Source organism: Phoca vitulina, unplaced genomic scaffold (assembly GCF_004348235.1).
Source record: "Phoca vitulina isolate PV1807 unplaced genomic scaffold, GSC_HSeal_1.0 scaffold22, whole genome shotgun sequence".
In the NCBI taxonomy this organism is placed as follows: domain Eukaryota; kingdom Metazoa; phylum Chordata; class Mammalia; order Carnivora; family Phocidae; genus Phoca; species Phoca vitulina.
In genome coordinates, this window is record NW_022589725.1 from 22,802,750 (window position 1) to 22,811,637 (window position 8,888).

Here is an 8,888-nt window from a genome sequence, read left to right on the forward strand (position 1 = left end):
GGAATCTGGTTACCACCCAAGAGGAAGCCACATCTTGGTCATGCCAGGCTTCCTCAGAGCTAGCTCAGCCTAAGGATGGTTGCCTTTGGCTCAGGATCCAATACCTGGAATCATCTGCAGTAGGCAGGCCAACAGGATCAGACAACATCAAACATGGCTACTTTGTTCAGTAGAGAACTGTGCTTAATAATCTCCACTTGCCCCTCCAGATCCATTCTCTATTCTTCTCTGCCTGGCTATGTGCCAACCTCTGTAAACTACATTGTCTGTGTTCCATTGTTGTCTTATTTCCTGTTAGGTTTAACTAATGGGAAGCATTGGAAGGACATCAGATGATGGAAGAGAGAGGAGTAGTTGGGGTATTTATTCTTCATCTCCCACTTGGCTGTGGTCTTGACGGTGCCCAGTCTCTGTCCATCAGCCCCTCTACTATGGCTACAACTCTCTCTAGCATTTATTAACAGTCCTCTTCTCCAGGCCTACAGGATAATGTTTTCTCACTTATGCTGGATCTTGGGAGCTTTACCATCCCTAGTTGCTTCCCTGAACTTTGACCATAGTTTTGTAAGTAATCCCTTTAACCCCTATCAATAAACCCTTTGAATGGGACATCTTACTTGATGGAACCTTGACTGATACAGAAAATTGGGTGTTGGTGGATCTAAACATATCACATGCTGTCCAGGACAAATACTCAACTTCAGGGGTAGCGGTAAGAATTAATGGGTTTAAGTTCCCATGGGCTTAGTGCATCACAAGACTCAGTAACTTGAAGCTCCTATTATTATTTTGCCATGTTTGTGTGGAAGAAGCTAATTAATATTATGTGTTTGGGAGACATAAAGTCCCTGCACATGTCCCACCTAGTTTCTTTATCTAGTTTTTTCAATAACCTGAAAGAGGTAATTTCCAAGATGATGGGAATGATGTTAATAGGCTCCCAGTGGCACAATGTTGAATATCCTGAAGCAAATTCAGAGAGATGGGAATGTGACAAGACTTTGTTATATATTATTTAAGGGCATGATATGGGGCAACTGTTGGTATTATGTTATTAAAATGACATAATAGATTCTGAGCGGAGGTACAAGGACAGGAGTAGTGACTCAAAGTGTAAAGGAACAAGAAATGGGGTGGCTGTTGTTGGATTTCTGCTGCTGTCTCTTTGCAATAAAAAGTTCTGGGCAACCAAGAGTGGGTGACACAATATCAGGAAAGAGATCACATTTATAGCTATTTAGAAAAAACCCTGAATTGTTCTATATGGAGGGATTCTCAGAGATAGCATAGTTCAAGTGTCTTCTTGTACAGACAAGTAAACTGAGGCCTAAAAGCCGCAATGCCTAGGTCAGGGATGACAAATGTGTTGTACATGTATGACAACTAGTTCTCCCATATTCCTGATAGACATAAACAATTGACCATGGCACTGGTTACCATGTAGCCCAAACAAGACCTCCAGTTCCTTCGACTGACGTGCTCTCTCTCTGAAACTTCTAAAGTAAGATAGGCAGGCACCACCTACACATCCAATTGCCATCCCCTGGGATAGAAGCAGTCTGTCTCTCTCGGACCTAGGGTTTAGTGATTATAACTCGGGTTAGTGATAGAGAAGAACAATGCTGATTTTGCTTTTTAAATCTTGAGTTTTCAAGTTTCATAATTATACAGATTAACTGAAATATAGGTTTTTTAGGCTATAAGTGCCCCCTTATCCAGAAATTCAGTTTCCATGGTTTCAATTACCCATAGTCAACCACAGTCTGGAAGCAGATGATCCTTCTTTTGATGTATTGTCAGAAGATCAATAGCAGCCTAACATTATGTCACAGTGCCTACGTCACTCACCTCACTTCATTTCATCACAAAGGCATTTTATCATCTCACATCATCCCAAGAAGGGTGAGTACAGTACAATGAGATATTTTGAGAGACCACATTCACATAACTTTTATTACAGTGTATTATTATTATTTATTACTAGAGAGAGAGAGAGAGAGCGATAGTGCAAGTGAGTAGGAAGGGGAGTGGCAGAGGGAGAAGGAAAGAGGGACTCTTAAGTAGGCTCCATGCTCAGCATGGAGCCCAATGCAGGGCTCAATTTAATGAACCTGAGATCATGACCTGAGCTGAAATCAAGAGTCGGACACTCAGCTGACTGAGCCACCCATGTGCCCCTACAGTATATTATTATAATTGTTATAATTGTTCTATTTTATCGTTGTTTATCTCTTACTGTACCTGATTTATAAATTAAACTTTATCATAGGTATGTGTGTATAGGAAAAAAACATAGTATATATAGGGTTTGGTACCATCCATGGTTTTAGGCATCCACTGGGGGTCTTGGACTGCATCCCCTACTGATAAGGGAGGACTGTTGTAATTCATAATAAGCTGCAGCAGCAGGCACGAGAGAAAAGGGAGTTGGGTGCCTACCTGTTCATTTAACATTTGTCTGAAAGTTACCCAGGCTTATGATTTATTTCTTTTTCTTCTTTTTGCCACCTTCCTTTGGTCTATTTACCTGCCGATTAAGACCACATTAATAAGGCCAATTAGAGGAAACATAAATCAATCTCCTTTTCTCCTTGTTTGGCTAAAATGTTTGGTAGGCCCAAAGTCTCTAAACTATTTGCTTCTAGTTTTAGTTATTCATTGTCATTTATCTATCACTCTGGTGAAAGACAGCCTTGGTTTTAACAAACAACTGTGCTCATTTATTCATGTTGCACATCATTCAGGTATTTGAAAGGACCATGAAGATTTTCTTCTGCTTTCAGGGACCTGTGAGGTTGGACCATGTGAACTTGTTGATACTCAACTGTTTTTAAACTACAAAAATGGCAATTTCATATTGTTCCATCTAAAACTTATCACTTACACTTTTGCATTCTTATGTAGAAATCCCTGAAAATAGAAGTCCACAAATGTTAGAATTTATAGTTAACAAGATTGTTTTTGTCTGAGAGTAATTATGTGACATTCAATAATGACAAAAGGTATTTGTTGTCATTAGGTCAATGTCAGATCAAAAGAGGCCAACCCCATCAAGCTCAGCAATCTGGTTCATGCTGCTTGATGATGATAAGACCCAGGCAGAGCAGATGCACTCAACAACTCCAGGGGGGCACCTTTCACGTTCTAGTTAATGTGTGTAATGGTCGTGAAATAAGGGGAGCATCTTCTTCTTCCTATGAGTTACCACCCTATACAGTAAATGTTGGAAATATGAGCCCCAAACACTTAAATATTTAACCTAAGTGGATGTTGGCCAGATTCCCTATGGAGCCTCTGATACTAATGAGAAAAATAAGACAGATATGAGGAAGTTTCAGGAGTCTCACATTGTCTGCCTATGCTCTACATAAGCCTTGTCAAAGGGTTTTGTTTAGAGTTTTATTTCACCCAGTTGTCTAAAACCTGCCAGTTGTGTACATTGCTGTTATATGTTTGAACCCCATGAAGATGGTTGTCATTTGGCTCTTAATTTAGAAATCTCAGAGTTAGCAATAAGATAGTAATTAGGAACTTGGCCTCTGGCCTCTGGACTTACAGGAATAGGGTTCTCAACCCAGCTTTACTATCTCTAGGGGTATATGTAAGCACTTTACTTGGTCCTCAGCCTCAGTTTTCCCACTTGTATAATGGTGACAGTAACTGAGTTTATTTCATAAGTTATTAGCTAATGCATGTAAAGTGCACCTAATACTGAAAAATGTTGCTAGTTGTTATTGGTGTGACACTGCCCCAACACACTTCATAAAGTGAGGTGCATGTTGTGCTCTGCCCGGATGGCTCTTACCTGCCAGTGTACCTATGCCATCTTCTGCCAACAGCTTGAACCTTGACTTTCAGAAGGTTGCCTCTGGGCACTTGGAGCTGCCACACCACCTAAGAACTGTGAGGGCCTGGGAGTTTACATTTCCTGCCAGCTTCAGCTTAGACATTTGTATCCAAGCGCCTCCAGGGACTATGAAAGCCCAGGTTCTTTGCCTTAATGCATGACAGACAGACTGAGGTGCAATTCAGGCTCTAGATCCCCATGGGATCAGGCCGAGGCTGGAGATTTGTGGGAAATTTCAGCTCTTGCTCAGTTTCTTCCCCTTTCCTGCCCAATGACCCCCTACCTCTTCTCTCCTGAAGGCACTACTTCCTTATGGAAGTCACTGGCTCATGACGCCTCACCTCATGAAACCTGACCAGCTGCAGAGAGCGTTGTGTTTCATCCACACCAAACTTTCAAGGTAGGAGTCCCATTTTACAGATATGGGAGTGGAGGCCCAGGGGGCCACCTGACTCTCCAAAGTTCACTCGGTTGGTCACAGCACCTGGACTCCTGCCTCCAGTTGCTTTGCTCTGGGCGGCCAGCACTCGTCCCCAAATTGTTTGTCTCCACTTCCCCAGTTTTTGTTAAGAATAAGGGAAAGGCTAGAATCAATGATCTTATGAGGCATTTGGTATTGAGGAAGCAGACTTGAACTAGGTTTAAGAAAAAGATCATAAATCTTATCACAAAGGCTGGATCCTGTTGCTTTTTGAAACCCCATGGCAGAGATTCTCTGATAGCAGCAAGAAGGGCCTGGGAGGGAACCTGAGGGCTATTGTATTTCTATGTGCAGGGTATACTGCAGCCTGCTTGATGCTGGCCTCAGCTTGCTTCGTGCTCGAACTGCTTATTAAAGTCTAGACGCAACATAAAAGCATGTAAATTGGTTCCAGCCATCTCTAGTAAAAACTTCAGCTGGAGCTGGGAAGTGATTGGAGCATCTCTTGGTGTAATTAAAATTGACTCTTAAAGTTTCTTTAGCTTAATTGGTAACACTTTCTTTGGAAGTTGGTGAAAGCGTCTTGCTGGGAAGGTTAAATGCATTTCTGTGTATAAAATCAGAATTCAAATATAGTTTTATGGACACATTTACAGTTATGTTCTACCCGGGTGGTCTTTTTTTCTTGTATCTTTTCTATTTAAGATTTATGCTGTCATTCACCACAGTCTAAATGTGTTTTGATAAAACGAAAAAAAATGAACCGTTGCTGACGCATTTCAAACAGAGTTGGTAATATTTTGAAGCTTTCAGTAAATCGAACGGCAGTTTGGCCTAACTCAAACTCCCTCCTTCCCCGAAGCTCTTCACTTTGGAGTCTTGTGTTTGAACTTTATTTGTTATCCAGAAATTCAAAGTGGCTACTACTCTTCAGCTGGGTCCAAAGGTAGGAAGCTGGGCTCTTTCTGAGATGGTCATGTCCTTGGTATGGCCGAACCAATTTAACCCCATTATTTGAGAACGCATGCGTTTATACACATGAAAGTGTTTATATGCACTGAGAATTTTCTCCCTTGGTTTTGCTTCTTGAGTGTCTGGCAAGAATAATAGGTTCTTATAGTCAAAAACCTATGCTTTTAAATTTTGGGGTGTGACCAGGAATAAAGCTTCCAATTCCCTGGACCCTCCTTAATCCAGATGTGGGGGAAGGCCTGCTTGATTTTATATTCATGATCATTTACTCTCCATGATTCCCAAGGCCATGACTTGATTCTAGTCTTAAGATCTATGTCTTCCCATCCCTGTTTAGCTGACCCATCTTTGAATCAACCCCAATATTATCTCTTCATATGTGTACGGGAACCATAATAGAAATAAAAACCACTCTGGTCCTTGGATCTTAATGCAACAGCTGTCGATATTTCTGTGTTTTTCCCTCATACTTGTTCACAAGTAGATATATTTTTATATGGTTTCAATCTTCACCATATAGATGCAATTTGAAATCAATAATCCTTTATTTTATTTATTTATTTATTTAATAGGAAAAAAAATTAGAGATTCTTTATTGTTCATCAACAAAAGAAACCCAAAACATCTATTTACAGTTCTATAGCATACGTCACATGGCCATAAACTTAATATTTTGCGCATTTACATTTTGAGTTATTGTCAGTACATTTCAGATTATTTCATCCATCTTATTATTTCTGTATGCTCTTACCTAACTTTTTTTTTTCTCTTAATGAGAATTTTTATTTAGGAAAGGATGTCCTTTGGATAGACTTCTGCCTTGATCTCATTGGCCAGAACTGTATGTGACCTCTACCTACAAGGAAGACTGAGAAAATCCCTTTCATTTTCCAAGCTCTCTCACATGAAGACAAGAGAGAAGTTCTTTTTTTTTCTTCCTCTTTGATACCCATCACCAGACTAACCAATCCCCCCACCCCCTCCCCTCTAGAACCCCCCTCAGTTTGTTTCTCAGAGCCCATAGTCTCCGTTGGTTCGTCTCCCCCTCCGATTTACCACTCTTCATTCTTCCCTTCCTGCTATCTTCTTCTTCTTCCTTTTTTTTTTTTTTTAACATATAGTGTACTATTTGTTTCAGAGGTACAGGTCTGTGATTCAACAGTTTTACACAATTCACAGCACTCACCATAGCACATACCCTCCCCAATGTCTATCACCCAGCCACCCTATCCCTCCCAACCCCCATCACTGCAGCAACTCTCAGTTTGTTTCCTGAGATTAAGAATTCCTCATATAAGTGAGGTCATATGATACATGTCTTTCTCTGATTGCCTTATTTCTCTCAGCATAATACCCTCCAGTTCCATTCACATTGTTGCAAATGATAAGATTTCATTCCTTTTGATGGCTGCATAATATTCCATTGTGTATATATACCACCTCTTCTTTATCCATTCATCTATCGATGGACATCTTGGCTCTTTCCATAGTTTGGCTATTGTGGACATTGCTGCTATAAACATCGGGATGCACGAACCCCTTCGGATCCCTACATTTGTATCTTTGGGGTAAATACCCAGTAGTGCAATTGCTGGGTCATAGGGTAGCTCTATTTTCAACTTTTTGAGGAACCTCCATACTGTTTTCCAGAGTGGCTGCACCAGCTTGCATTCCCACCAACAGTGTAGGAGGGTTCCCCTTTCTCTGCATCCTCGCCAACATCTGTCGTTTCCTGACTTGTTAATTTTAGCCATTTTGACTGGTGTGAGGTGGTATCTCATTGAGGTTTTGATCTGGATTTCCCTGATGCCGAGAGATGTTGAGCACTTTTTCATGTGTCTGTTGGCCATTTGGATGTCTTCTTTGAAAAATGTGTGTTCATGTCTTCTGCCTATTTCTTGATTGGATCATTTGTTCTTTGGGTGTTGAGTTTGATGAGTTCTTTATAGATTTTGGATACTAGCCCTTTATCTGATATGTCATTTGCAAATATCTTCTCCCATTCTGTCGGTTGTCTTTTGGTTTTATTGACTGTTTCTTTTTCTGTGCAAAAGCTTTTTATCCTGATGAAGTCCCAATAGTTCATTTTTGCCCTTGCTTCCCTTGCTTTTGGCGATGTTTCTAGGAAGAAGTTGCTGTGGCTGAGGTCGAAGAGGTTGCTACCTGTGTTCTTCTTTAGGATTTTGATGGACTCCTGTCTCACATTGAGGTATTTCAACCATTTTGAGTCTATTTTTGTGTGTGGTGTAAGGAAATGGTCCAGTTTCATTCTTCTGCATGTGGCTGTCCAATTTTCCCAGCACCATTTGTTGAAGAGACTGTCTTTTTTCCATTGGACATTCTTTCCTGCTTTGTCGAAGATTAGTTGACCATAGAGTTGAGGGTCCATTTCTGGGCTCTCTCTTCTGTTCCATTGATCTATGTGTCTGTTTTTGTGCCAGTACCGTACTGTCTTGATGATGACAGCTTTGTAATAGAGCTTGAAGTCCAGAGTTGTGATGCCGTCAACTTTGCTTTACTTTTTCAACATTCCTCTGGCTATTCGGGGTCTTTTCTGGTTCCATACAAATTTTAGGATTATTTCTTCTATTTCTTTAAAAAAAGTGGATGGTATTTTGATAGAGATTACATTGAATGTGTAGATTGCTCTAGGTAGCATTGACATCTTCACAATATTTGTTCTTCCAATCCATGAGCATGGAACGTTTTTCCATTTCTTTGTGTCTTCCTCAATTTCTTTCATGAGTATTTTATAGTTTTCTGAGCACAGATTCTTTGCCTCTTTGGTTAGATTTATTCCTAGGTATCTTATGGTTTTGGGTGCAGTTGTAACTGGGATCAACTCCTTAATTTCTCTTTCTTCTGTCTTGTTGTTGGTGTATAGGAATGCCACTGATTTCTGTGCATTGATTTTATATCCTGCCACTTTACTGAATTCCTGTATGAGTTCTAGCAGTTTTGGGGTGGAGTCTTTTGGATTTTCCACATAAAGTATCATATCATCTGCAAAGAGTGACAGTTTGACTTCTTCTTTGCCAATTCGGATGCCTTTGATTTCTTTTTGTTGTCTGATTGCTGTGGCTAGGACTTTTAATACTATGTTGAATAGCAGTGGTGATGGTGGACATCCCTGCCACGTTCCTGACCTTAGGGGGAAAGCTCTCAGTTTTTCCCCATTGAGGATGATATTCGCTGTGGGTTTTTCATAGATGGCTTTTATGATATTGAGGTATGTACCCTCTATGCCTATACTCTGAAGAGTTTTGATCAAGAAAGGATGCTGTACTTTGTCAAATGCTTTTTCTGTATCTATTGAGAGGATCATATGGTTCTTGTTCTTTCTTTGATTAATGTATTGCATCACATTGATTGATTTGTGGATGTTGAACCAACCTTGCAGCCCAGGGATAAATCCCACTTGGTCATGGTGAATAATCTTTTTAATGTACTGTTGGATCCTATTGGCTAGTGTTTTGATGAGAATTGTTGCATCCATGTTCATGAAGGATAATGGTCTGTAATTCTCCTTTTTGATGGGGTCTTTGGCTTTGGGATCAAGGTAGTGCTGGCCTCATAAAATGAGTTTGGAAATTTTCCTTCCATTTCTATTTTTTGGAACAGTTTCAAAGAATAGGTATTAATTCTTCT

At 40.3% G+C, this 8,888-nt stretch overlaps 1 long non-coding RNA gene across 1 annotated transcript in view; it reads left to right on the top strand.

Annotated features, from left to right (window-relative positions):
* The window catches only part of LOC116641518, a 106,086-nt gene extending 101,844 nt beyond the window's left edge, over window positions 1-4,242 (top strand). The window contains exon 4 of the long non-coding RNA XR_004301195.1: window positions 4,147-4,242. This is a non-coding gene — a long non-coding RNA (uncharacterized LOC116641518). The remainder of the gene's footprint in view (window positions 1-4,146) is intronic.
* Window positions 4,243-8,888: the final 4,646 nt, after the last annotated feature.